This window comes from Halictus rubicundus, unplaced genomic scaffold (genome assembly GCF_050948215.1).
Source record: "Halictus rubicundus isolate RS-2024b unplaced genomic scaffold, iyHalRubi1_principal scaffold0344, whole genome shotgun sequence".
In the NCBI taxonomy this organism is placed as follows: domain Eukaryota; kingdom Metazoa; phylum Arthropoda; class Insecta; order Hymenoptera; family Halictidae; genus Halictus; species Halictus rubicundus.
The window spans coordinates 227,618-241,010 of NW_027488885.1; the positions used below are offsets into that span (position 1 = coordinate 227,618).

At 43.1% G+C, this 13,393-nt stretch overlaps 1 pseudogene; it reads right to left on the bottom strand.

The window, feature by feature from the left end:
• Positions 1 to 584: 584 nt before the first annotated feature.
• Positions 585 to 1,352, bottom strand: LOC143364221 (uncharacterized; annotated as a pseudogene).
• Positions 1,353 to 13,393: the final 12,041 nt, after the last annotated feature.

Sequence of the window (13,393 nt, forward strand, 5' to 3'; positions counted from 1 at the left end):
ACAAACTAAAACATCGAAATAAACAAACAAACAAACAAACGAAAAGAAAAGAAATCATCTATAATAATAATTATGATTAATATTGATGCCGCGGCCACCTCCCCGCGGCCTCTTGGAAATAACATTATAAAAATAATTTATAATGACTTTGTATTTAAATTATATAATAAGAATTATATTTATTATTATTTTAATTTATAGTTATTATTATTTATTTTAGCTTATTTTATCGCCTGTGTGTGATGAAAGCAGCCTCTCTTTTTTTAGCCCCGCATCCGCTGGCGGTACTCCGCCCGCTTTATCAACTTGGCCAATTTATTCTGAAACATAATTGTTAGGATTCTATGGACGTGGATCTAATGGTAGACTTTAACACACTTTATTTGATATACGAAAATTACATGCTTTCGCGCGTAGAGAAGAATGTGGAGTGTTCCAGAAAAGAAGGAACGCAGACAAAACGGAATCACCGCAAGAAAACAAAAGACGATCAGTCCGATAGACGCATTCTTATGCAGATGTCGCGAATAACTGTCGAGTATTAATTCTCAACACTCCCCTTTAATACTGACGTATAAGCGAACTTAATTTCTATTTAATACATCTTGAACAATTCCTAATTTATCCACGCAAAAATTGTGTTTTTGTCGCGGTAGCGCCTTGGTGAGTACATCAGCTGCCATCTCATTAGTTGACAAATATTCCAATCTGATATCCTCCTCCTTCAGAGCGCTTCTAATAAAATGATACCGCATGTCAATATGCTTTGTGCGGTGGTGAAAAACAGGGTTCTGTGTAAGCAGTCCTGCCCCTCGATTATCGTTGAAAAGAACTGTTTTCGCTATATCATGAAAACCTAATTCATGGAGAAAAGTTCTTAAATGGATGGCTTCCTTGACTGCTTCTGCTATTGCCATGTATTCCGCTTCCGTTGAAGATAGGGCAACGGTGCGTTGTTTTCGTGATTCCCAACTCACGGTGCCGCCACCCAGCAAAAATGAAAAACCAGTATATGATCTTCGATCTATGCTACAGCTTCCCCAGTCAGCATCTACGTAGCACAACAAATTTTCATCCGTCTTTCTGTAAACAATACAATAATTAGAAGTCCCGCTGAGATATCTAAGCACGCGCTTAGCAGCTCTCCAATGTGTGCTGTTATGGCAATCGTTAAATTGGCTCAGCACACTCATTGAATGAGCAATATCGGGTCTGGTGGAGGTGGCCAAATACATAAGAGCCCCGACTAGCTCTCTGTAGGGCTTCCTTTCTCCATCGTTTTCATTCTGCTCATTTTTGACGAGACGACTTCCTACATCCAGTGGCGTAGAGACAGGATTACAATCATTCATTCCAAATTTGTGTAATATATCTTGAATGTACCCCTTCTGTGAAATTGACACTTTATCCTCTGTTTGGTCTATTTCAATTCCCAAACAGTATTTTGCGGGTCCAAGATCCTTTATCTTGAAATTCTTCTGAAGACCCTGAATTATATCTTGTATCCAATCCTTATTATCTGATGCAATTATAATGTCATCTACATATACTAGTAATAACATAATGGCATTTCTGCGTCGAGCAAAATATATACATGAATCGGCATTTGTTGCCTTTAAACCCAAATCAAGAAGTTTTTTATTTAGTGTTGCATTCCATTGGCGTCCTGCTTGGCGTAAACCATACAGAGCTTTACGGACACGACATACCTCGCCCCCATGATGCATTTCCTTGAGCATTCTTTGGGCTTGTTTGACCGCCATGCTCTTTTTATCCTCACGGCTGATGATCAATTTTAGCATTTCCTCTAAGAAATCAGGTTTTTCCATGAATACCTCTTCTTCCAAATGTCCATTCAAGTATGCGGTTTCAACATCCACTTGATGTAGTTTCAGGTTATATCTAGCTGCCAAACTTAAAATCTTGCGTAATGAACTCATTCGCGCTACTGGTGAAAATGTCTCCTTGAAATCAATTCCAGGGCGTTGTGAGAAACCCCTAGCAACCACTCGTGCTTTTCGTCGCACAATCGATCCATCAGGAGCACGCTTATTTGTTAAGACTGTACGACAGGTTACAACATTTTTACTCACGGGTCTACGAACGATGTCCCATGTGCCATTGTCCACAAGGCTTTTAACTTCTGAGTAAATCGCCTCCTTCCACTCATGGGCATTTTGACTCGCCATTGCCTCGTGTATGGTGACCTCGGAAAAGCAAGCGGTCTCGTCACCAGAAACCGCATCAATAAATGCATCATCGTCGCTCTCCGTTGTCGTACCACCATCTTCATAATGCTCGTCATTCACAGTTTCCTCTAAGCATCCTTCAGTAGCATCGTCTTCAGTCTGTTGGCTAACTTGATTTTGGACTGGAGTGTATTGATACATTTTCTTTGGTCTCCCTCCATTTCCTGTATATACCTTACGCGGCCTACCACGTGTCCGTTTTATTTTATTAGGCGAGTGAGGATCTGGCAGTATATCTTGGTTTTGCTCAGCTTCGTAATTTTGACTAATTTCCATTTCAGCAGGTAAGATTATACCTTGATTTTGTTCAGCTTCTGAAAAAATAACATCAGTACCACAATTTTGATTAGTTACCATTTCGACACTTGACTCTGGCTCGTGTCGATCATCCATATCAGCAGATAATATTATATCTTGAAACTCTCCCTCATTGCTATATTTATCAAGGAATCGGACATCCCTAGCAATGGTAACTCTTCTGTCTTGTGGTATCCAGACTCTATAGCCTTTCGTTTCGTCGGAATAGCCCACCAGCATGCCTTCCTTTCCTCTTGGTGCGAATTTATCCTTATTTGGCGACTTATCCAGAATATACGCCTTAATGCCGAAAGAATGTAGATATTTTAACTTGGCATTCCTACCAGTCCATAACTCGTATGGTATTTTTCCATTTAAAGACTTCGTAGGGCATCGGTTCCTGATGTGATTCGACATTGCAACGGCTTCTGCCCAAAAAGATGATGGCGCTCTTGATTCCATGATCATGCACCTAGCCATTTCAACCAATGTCCGATTTTTCCTCTCCGCGATGCCATTCTGCTGCGGAGTGTAGGGTACTGTCAGTCTCCTTTTAATGCCCTCCATACGCAGGAAAGTATCAAACTCATGATTGCAAAATTCTGTTCCATTGTCTGACTGGAGGTTTTTGATATGCTTCCCAGTCTGCTTTTCGGCCATATTTTTATATTCTTTAAACGCTTTTAGGGCATCCTTCTTACTTGTCAGGAACCTTACTTCACACCACCTAGTAAACTCATCGGTAAAGGTAATGAAGTATTTTGCCTTACCTTGAGATTCGGTACGCATAGGTCCACAGACATCCATATGTACAATCTCCAAAACCTGAACAGCTGATTCTTTCCGCTTACAAAATGGTACAGCGGTTAGCTTCCCTCTGAGACAAATTTCACATTTACTTGGCATCGGCTTTGCTTCAAACTCGGTTATAGCGCCTCTTCTGCTTAACTCGATGACATCTCTGTAATTTAAGTGACCTAATCTTCTGTGCCACAACTCTAGGGCTGAACACTGTTCACGAACCACACTATTCGCGTGTTCTGTTCCTTGTCGAATATAAAAGAGATCACCCTGACGATCTGCAACAAGTCTTGTTTTCCCTTCCTGGTCTTTGATCAGAGCAATATTTTTCTTAAACACAACCTCATGACCCCTGTCAGTTATTTTTGCCACTGACATTAAGTTTGTATGCAATTCGGGTACATGCAGTACATCCTTTAGCTTCGTTTGACGTCTATCGTTCGACACTGATGCTATAAATTCAACTACGCCAGCTTGGGAAACACTTACAGAGGTATCGTTTGCTAAATTTACATATCATCATTGAACTCGTCTTGACATCAGCTACAACACTGTGAAGTTAAAAATATGTGGTGCTATTTGAAAATCATCGATGACCTTCAAAAGACCTTGAAAACGACTACAATAGGAACATTTTTTTATATCACCATATTTGCCCCCTTTAACAGTACAACATTTCTCTCTAACATTTTCTTCTATCTCTAATCCTAACGGAGCTATTTAGGTGGCCTGTTTGTCGTGAACCACCCGGTATATATAAGGCGCTAAAACTCAAGGAACGTAAAGAATATATTTCACAGAAGTCATAAGGAAACACCAATCCCTACGACCCATATCCCATAAATTCCAAGTTCAAGAAAACAAAATCTATTCAAATTAAAACATTGATAAAGAAATAATGAGGAAATACCTGCAAAATTACTTCTTAACCGTTGAAAAGGAAACATGAGACGCTGGGGTGACCGAGGAACCAGTGCGTGAGGTAAAGAGCGAACCAGCACTGCATCCGTTGGCGAACCTCACCCATTTGAAAACACTGAAAATAAATAATAACATGTATCACTCAATGAATACATATATAGAAACAACTTATAGTGATCATGAATAAATAACTTCTGTGAATTTGATTGCAAAATGGGAGAACATCGACTCGATAATTTCATAGGGTTGATAATAAAAATCTCCTTGTACATTTTAACCAAAGAACCCTCCCCCGCCCTAAAGAACAAATTCAGTCATTCAAAATAGGCAGAAGTTTACATCAAAATAGACAGTTTTTGCAAATATCTCGGAAAATAAAGAGGCCGCCGTACTGTGCGAACAAATGGCCTGTTTTCGGGAAAACTAATCAAAATGTGTACTCCAAACCTAATCGCCATAATACGTACTTACAACACACGGCACTGACACGAATGGCTGCTCTGAAGTGAATACTGGCCGACGCTCGCGAGCGAATGTTCTGTTGCGTCGCAGTGTGGTGGGATGGGGGTTTTTATTGTGGGTTCGAGTGCCCGTGGAGCGCTGAAGCGCTCTGCTCGTGGAAGTTAAGAAATAAACTTTGTACACAGAGTTAAAAGCGAAAAAATGTTGTAGATTTTATTAGAAGATGTAACTCCCTCAGTTCTACAATGAGTTCTGTCTCATCCTGGAGCTTCGAATCCTTTTTCTAGCTTCTTCCTTCTCGTCTCGCTTCCTTATCCAATAGGAAAATTGGGATCTTCTGGCTAGCCGTTGATTCGTCGGATCACTCGTCTTCCGGTTGCTGCTTGATGGTGATTGGTAGTGGATGGATCTTAATAGCGCACGCACGGGAGTGGGGTACGCATGAGGGTGGAGCCCCGCCAAAACAAGGGACGTGGGGCCATGTGGGACCGAACCGAGGGAGTTCCAAGAGGTCCTTGACTGAGAATTTATGACCTCTTGTCCTTAACTGATTCCGGACTTCGACTATCCCTAATTTATGTTGAATTGGAGAAGCTACTCTAAGTGGTTGCGTGACTTTCTCTAAATTCTTCAATTAGTCTCGCCGACTCGAATTTCGTCAAGGATCTCTATGGAACTCTCCCGGTCTTTCTTTACCTACTCTTAACTATCGCGCCCAAATAGAATACATATGTATTAAATACGCGATTACATCTTATATTTAAATTTCCCTCTCCGCGCCATTAATCGATGCTATATATATATATATATATATATATATATATATATATATATATATATATATATATATCTAGCTATGTTCGCGTGGTCAACTGGCCACGCTACAGTTCGATGGCATTTCTTCGACCGCATTCGGAACCGATCTTCGCTTGTTTCTCTGCAACTTCCCGTGGACCGTCGCCGCGCCGCCGCGTATACAATGTATGTTGGCGGTTCGTCGGCGTGCTCGTCGCTGCGCGATGCCCAGGCTGCCACATGTACATTTTCATCTGTCTTTTTCGGCGGTTTATTTGACTTCGAATAATTTCCGGAGGCGCGTTCGAATGCTGTAACGAGGACAGAGCAGTTGTTACGGTGAAATGGCTGGTTTCGCGAAGGAACGCCGTATTTCACTTTCGCGATTGAATACTCGAAGATTTCGGGAATTCGAACTTGCTTTTTATTTTGGAAGTTGGATCGGCGAGACGTGCCGTAGCAGAGGTGATCGTCGACTGCTGGGTACACGGGTTTGGGGTCTTATATATTAATGGGTAATCTTATTTGGGGTACAAAGGTTTGGGACTGTTTAATGGTTCAAAGTTGTCGGGTGCTCAATCAGTCGTGAACTTGGGCCTGGTGACGTGGTGCGAGGATTGTTGTCTTGGTCTTATCGGACCGTGACATTCCCCCCTCATTAGACTTTCGTTGCTCCGAAACGAACTCGTTTTCTCCTGACAGGTGCGATGTCTAGTTCGATGTCGTTCATTTCTTGTAACCTGAATTGTGGTGGTTGGTCGTAACTCGGTGGAGGACTGCTGTTGTATGGTACCGGTGCGGTGGCTTCTATGGTTCTGACTTCGGATACCTCAGTGTTGGCATTGGAGTTATTGTTGTAACAATTTTTACAAAATAATAGAACGTTTCCTGTGGGGTTACATAGAAATAGTTTTGTGAGGGTGGACAGTGCTATTGGTCCTAACGTTTTGCTGTTTCTTTCCAGGTTTTGGTTCGTCTTATGTTCTCTATGCTTTGTAGCGTCTGTGTTATTTCGTCTAGATTAGTTTTGTATTCTGAGAGTGTGTTTAATGTGAGAGGTGCTCGCCTGACCTGTTCGTATATTAAATCTATTTGTTCGAACGAGAAATTAAAGTCTAATGGTTTGAGTCTTGTTTCGTATGTCAGTTGTTTGTTGGTTCCGCCCAACTTCATTATGGTATTTGCTGTAAGTATTACACAGTCGTCTGATGTTCTGAACAAGGTGGGCGTTGAGATTTTTGTGACAGTTTGATTATTGCAAAGTAAATTAACTTCAATGGTGTTCTCTGGGATTATGATATAGTTGCCTATTTGTTCAAGTGGGATGTATGTGATTTCCGTAACTTTAAACAATGCCATTGAACAGGGGCTTTTGGTGTTGGTTTGTTTGAGCATTTCACTTTCGCAGCTTGAGGTATGTAAAAATGCTAAATTCGGGGATGTTCTTTTGCAAATTGGTATCGCTCCGCTGAGTTTACATTTCTTAAGTAAGTATGTTGTGTCTACTGGTATATGCCCACTCCCGGGGGCACCGGTCGACGCTGGGGAGACCCCCGCGCCGTCCCTTCCCTCGACAGCCCCCTCGCGGGGGTTCACACGTCGGCGCGGGGGTCGTTCCCGCGCCCAAACTCTCCTGGCCGAGTCCGGGTCCCTTTCCCGGGACATCACGTACTCGCAGAAGGAGGCCACCGCCATCTGCAACCTCTCGCTGCCGACCATGTTGTCGACCACGGCCGCCAGCGAGAGGTCCCACCCTTCCACCGCGGCTCTAAGGACAACGGGTGATGACCTCTTGTCCAGCTTCAACCAACCACTGTGGGGATTTTAGTGGTGGAGGCGTACAGATGTACGCACTGATGAGTTCCGACGGTCCTCCACGGTCGTGGGGACTAGGAACATAGATCTCGTAACACACGAGAGATTGGGGTCACCAGTGGCCGGAGGCCACGCGTTCTCTGGCGAGAACGCACGAAATAAATGTCCAGACGGACTGCGTTCAAGATGGACGCGCCACGCGGTCGCGGCAAGGAGGATATAGGTTAAGCACGTGAGGCCCACTCCTCACGAGTAATAAACACGTCGGGTAACGACCGAAATAACGAGGTTTATTAAACAAACTCAGAATGAGAGCTCGCGACACTCCAGAACGAGTCGCGATAACAATTGGCGCAGGCGCACAACGCGCGACCTACGCGCCACCGTGCCGCCGCCCCACACCACCACTCATCTGTCGACATCTCGAGATGTTCTTCGATGCATCGGTTGCATTGGTGTGCCGGACGGATTATTGCCAGCATTAGGCCACAATCTCGGCATCTTGCCCAAGTCCTGGCAGTATTTTCTTGGCACATAACGTGCCAACCCCCTTGCTCGTAATGTCATTGTTCTTCTGGTGCTCATAGAAAGCTTCTCCTGGAGTGTCTGTTAACACCATAGGTTGTTTAGTCTTAATTCTTGTCAATTTTCTTAGCTGACATTCGTTACATGTGCGGATAAAATTTTGGATATCCTTCTTCATTCCTTCCCAATAGTGTAACTGCCGAATTCGGTGGTAGGTCTTCGTTACGCCCTTATGTCCACCGGCGGCAGACATATGCTTTTCTCTGATTAAATTTAGTCTATCGCTTTCAGGTGGTATGGTTATTTGGCCTCTCTTGATTCTTGGCCCATTACTACCCCGGTGACAAATACCTCAAGAATTTTGACTCCGGAAGGCGCGAATCGAAGTAAGGCTTCTAAGAGGGATGAATCTCTTTCCTGGATCCATTTTTCACTAGTTGGTGCAATTTGTTTCCAACCTGATCTAACTATCTCTTGAGGATGACCCATACCTAGAGTCATAAGATGAGTTATGGTTGGGATCGTGAATCCCTTCTGGTACTTCGGTGATCTAAGGAAAATTTTATAATGGTCAATTTCGAGGGTTGGGATTTCCTTTGAAGTTGATGGGTGTGCAAGATCGCCTGAGTCTCTGATGCTCGCTCTGATGGTCACTACGGGAAAGCTTTGTCGCTTTCCATCGAAATGCAAGGACTGTCAGGAAATCCGTCAGCAAAACCCAGGGATTCAGGAAAAGAAAGAAGCTCGTCATTTTCCGTGATGCGCATATGGGATTCTTGCTCTAAGAACTCCACTCCAGGCAGTGGAGGCAACTGAGCTTCCTCATCCAGATAATGCGCTATTGGATCTGGGATTGGAATCGAACGAATCTGATTATTGGGATTCTCGTCATTGTCCTTTTCCATCTCTGACTCTCACGACAGAGGAGAAGGGCATGCGTATTCAGGATGGCAGAGACAACAAAGTCACTGGAGATTTTGAATTTATCGAGGATCCTTCGGGTTGGGGTAGGTTGGACGATGTGGTTTCTGTTGGTGCGGGTGGAGCAGGATTTATTTTCTTTACTGATCGGCGCTCTGTAAAATCTGCTCCCTTGGGTGCGCCGCTTGTCCCTGGGGAGTACCTCTCGTTTCCCGCCTTCTGTTGGGCGTAGGGCACTATCTCGCCTGATTCCACCTTTGCCTTGAATCAAAGGTTTTTTGATTGTGTTACTGCAATAATTGCAGGTGACAGGCGAGTCGGCTCCTCTAGCCCGATTATCGGTTCCTGTTTGTTTGTTGGGTCTCAATTGACTGTTTGAATTTCCATTATTGTTATTATTATAGGAATTGTTGCGGTACGAAGAAGGATCGGAACGCCAGCGTAATCCGGTGTAGTTATCTTGTCTCGGGGAGCCTTGATATCTGTTGGAGGAAATCGATATTGATATCTCTGCTGTGGCAGAGCCGCTCCTCTGTGGAATGTCCTGACTCGTTTTTCTTCTTGCTGAATTTGCTTCGTGATCTTGATTGCATTGGCGTATCCCTCTTCTAGACTGGTGAAGCCTTCCAATTGCAATCGTATGTGGACTTCCGACGGTAGACCTTTTAGAAAAGCCTCTGTGACGTAAAAGTGTATGCTGCGTTGCAGTGTTTCCGAGAGTTCACCGTGTGTGTCTCGTTCTCCATCCATGATTGCGTGTGGCAGATCCTTTACGCGACTTATATAATCCAAGATATTTTCGTGGGGGTTTTTGAATATATTCCCTAATTCGCTCTTATATTGGTTGACCGTTTTTTGTGGTCCGAACATGAGTTTTAATTTTGTGCCGAATTCCTCTGTGGTGTCTACGTTTGCGTCTTCGATGGCTATAAATGCATGGCCTCTAAGTTTATTTGTTAGTAATTTAACCAAGTATGATTCTTTATTTGGTGGAAGCATGGCTTTAGCTCTTTCGGATGCTTTTAAAAATTGAAATACGGAAGGTTTATAACCATCGAACACGGGTACTGTCTCTAATGCGTCTTTGGTTTGTATGGGGATCTCTAGTGAGTCTGTCGGTATGCGAGTCGGGTTTCCGGGAGTCATTTGTTCGGGTTTCGTCGGTGTCGGTTGCGGTCGGTTAATTATTGAATGTAGTGCGTCTTGCATATGCGCTATTTGTTGGTTCAATTCTCTGAATTTAGTGCCAAGATCGGATATGAAGTCGTTACTCTCTTGGGACCTTTTGATTTGTTCTACGGCCATTTTTAATAACTTTGATTCAGGACCTTTAGTTTCCGCACCGCTACTATTCGGGCTTGCCATTTTGTTTCAATTTAAAGGAACTATTTTTCCAAGCCTCAATTCTGCGCTCTATCCCACCGCTGTCACCAAATTTGTTACGTCCCAGATGGGGCTGTTTATAGTTTTCCGGGGATAAGGCGCAGTTTTGAACCTACCTGCGTTCACCGGCTTTGGTTCGGGAGATTGAGGGCTGGTTAAATAATTGTACTTTAATTTTTATATAAAAACGGGAAATGTTTGGTTTATTTAGAGTCTAGTTCTGAATCAGCTCATACATGGGTGAATTCTTATAGCGCATACGCTAGAGCACTTATAACAACTCGCTTGATAGAACGTTTAAGTTACCGAGTCGCTGGTAGACGCTCGCAGGTCGTGGTTGTGGGGTTTTTGGGCGCTCGCTGGTTGTGGCCGCTGGACGCTGGGGCACACGCGGACACTTTACGCACGGAGTTTCGAAATGCGGTGACACTGTTTTACTGCCGGCGCGACGCGTGTGTGATACAAGGGCCTGTCGACGGAACTGCACAGTAGCACTGGTTTTGAACAGAGTGAATCCTAATTGAAGAGCTGGTTTCCTTTTTATAATGTGGGCGGTCCTTTGTTTTCTTGAAGTGCTGATTTAGCGTTTCTGCTTCCCGATCTTCTTGATGTTTCTTGCTTCTTCAGCTGTGTGTTGCCAAGATGAAGTCGTCGTCTTTTCTTATGGTTCGGCGTAATTTGATATCTTCCTTTTTTGCGTCCAATTTGTAATCTGGTCTTCATCTGCGTGTCTTGCAGGAAGATCAGTCGGCGTATCTCTAACCGCGTCGAGTTGTCACGTATATTTTGATCTTATTAATTTTCTCGTGTGATAGTACTACTGGTCTTTGTTTAGGCGTTTATCGGCGAACCGTGCGAACCGCCGGACGTGACATTGTATTAACTTTGATCGATAAGCGAGAAGAAAGCGGACGTTCGTATGTTCGTGAAAGAACGAGACTCGCGATTGAATTCGTGCGAGGCTGCTGCGAAAACGTAACTAAATCGGCGAATATATAGCGTGAACTAGACGCGAGTCCGCTGAGAGCGTACGGTAGAATGAACATACGAGAAATCCTTGTCTCCGTCGGAGCGATCGGTGGATCTTGAAGAAACGGGTAGTTTGAAATTTGGGGAAACAACAGGAGAGAGACGAACGAAGGACGGAGCAGGAGCGACACAAAGGAAGGACGAAACAGAAGCGATCGCATCGACGAAGACAACATGTACGAGACAAGAACAATAACGGGCTATTTATAGATTGGTTTCAAACAGAAATTAGACCAAGTCGTTACCGTTCGAATCTCGAACATATATTCTTCTGATAACTTAAAATTGGATGGTGACAATGTATTTAGTTGTACGCATGACTCTGGTGATATCATATTCCCTTTGGTGAAGATTTCTATATCCCCAAACATATAACTCACTTCTGAGCTGTCGACCATCCGATATTGATCCTTATTTCTTGGCTGTATCATTTTTAATAATGTTTCCAGAGTAATGGTCTCAGTTGGAAATAATTGCAAACTCGTCCATTTTAATTTGTGGTTATATCTCCTGATTTTTACCGGTGAATGATCACACAAATATGTTTCAATAATATTTTACGTGACTTTTCTCCGCCTTCATTTCTTCACGTCTTCATTCATACCGATAACATAGACATGCACTCCGATCTACAATTCGTAGGACCCACGAGTCAAGGATCCCACATTTATAATTCGGTTCTGTGACAGAACGTAGAGTATACAATGTGTGCAAGCAACTAAATCATCGTCAGTGCGACCTTAAAATACCACGATCAAAGGTTAGCGTGTACTGACAAAACGCAAAACTGTTCGACGAGATCGGTCAACTATCGATATCTGTACCACCTCACCTCACCTATTTCGATGATTTTTTAATATGTTGTAGATGTCAACATCGTGAACACAATTGTAAAAACTCACTTGTATATTTATAGTTTTGTGCCTATATAGGGCGAAGGCTCGGGATCTGTTTCGCCGTATTTCAGATCAGGGTACCTATGCGACTAGACTTTGTTATGGAGTCGCCCGAGAGTGAACACGGAGAATGAGAGAGGCGAGAGGTAGTTGCAGACCATAAAGTTGTCAGCCGTGTAGCAATACAGTATTCCCTCCGAAAGTGATAAAACCTCCGGGCTCTGGAGTACAGTTTTCTTTTGCTATAAGTCGATGGCTCGGTACGACTTTCGACCTATTATGAATTACGGTATCTATGTCGCTTCGGTTTGTTCTTGAGCGGACCGCGAGTGAGTAAGGAGAATGTGCCAGAGGTTTGAATGTGGCGGCAAACTACAAAGTGGTTGGCCGAGCAGTCATATCTTTCATTTCAAAAAGGATAGAATATGACATACCCTCTCCTTCTGACACCAAGCGGTGTCGAGCAGACAACTTCAAAAGAAAGAGAGGGGATAAACATTTTCTTGGTGCGAAAAAACATTATCGTCTTATTTCGAACGAAAACTGTATCAATGATTGTGTAGGACGTAGGTATTTACTACGTTATTTGAAGTTTGCGACGATAGAGAAGGATAGCGCGGTGACCACAATGAGGGATTGATTAAAATGAGTGTAATCACAGCATAATTTTGATCATGTATACTTATTTAATGAATGACCATAGCTCACTATAATAGAAGTAAATATCATTAAAACTCTATCGAGCTTGGTGTCCTTCCAACCATAAAAATATGATAAATCTAGAAAGAAATTACAATGTCTTGTTCATTGATTACTCTTGGAATTGTCGAAGGGAATTCGGATGCTAACAGTGATCACTGTCGGGATAGTGGTAGCGAATTTTAACCGCTGTCGGCGGAGTAGGTCATTTACTAGACCTTTAAAACATTATGTTTACATTGACCACTTCTGCAACAGTGGAAGCCTCATCACATTGATTGAATTGATGGTTTAATGGAACCTGGTGCATTACTAATTGTTCATCCTATAATGCACAGTTTTACTGTTGTCACAAAACAACTGTAAGGAACTACGAAGATAAAGAACATGACGCTGATATTTTATCGATAGCAACGAAAATGAAAACGAAGATGAAGATTACAGAGAAGTTAAGATGAAGATTAGAGAGAAGTTAACGAATTGCGGAGACCAGTACAGCAAGATATCAAGAAGAAAGATGTTGGTGCGAGTGGAAATGTATACTCAAAAACAGCGTGTTCAGCTTGAACACGAACGGGCAGTAGCGTGCTCTCTACAATT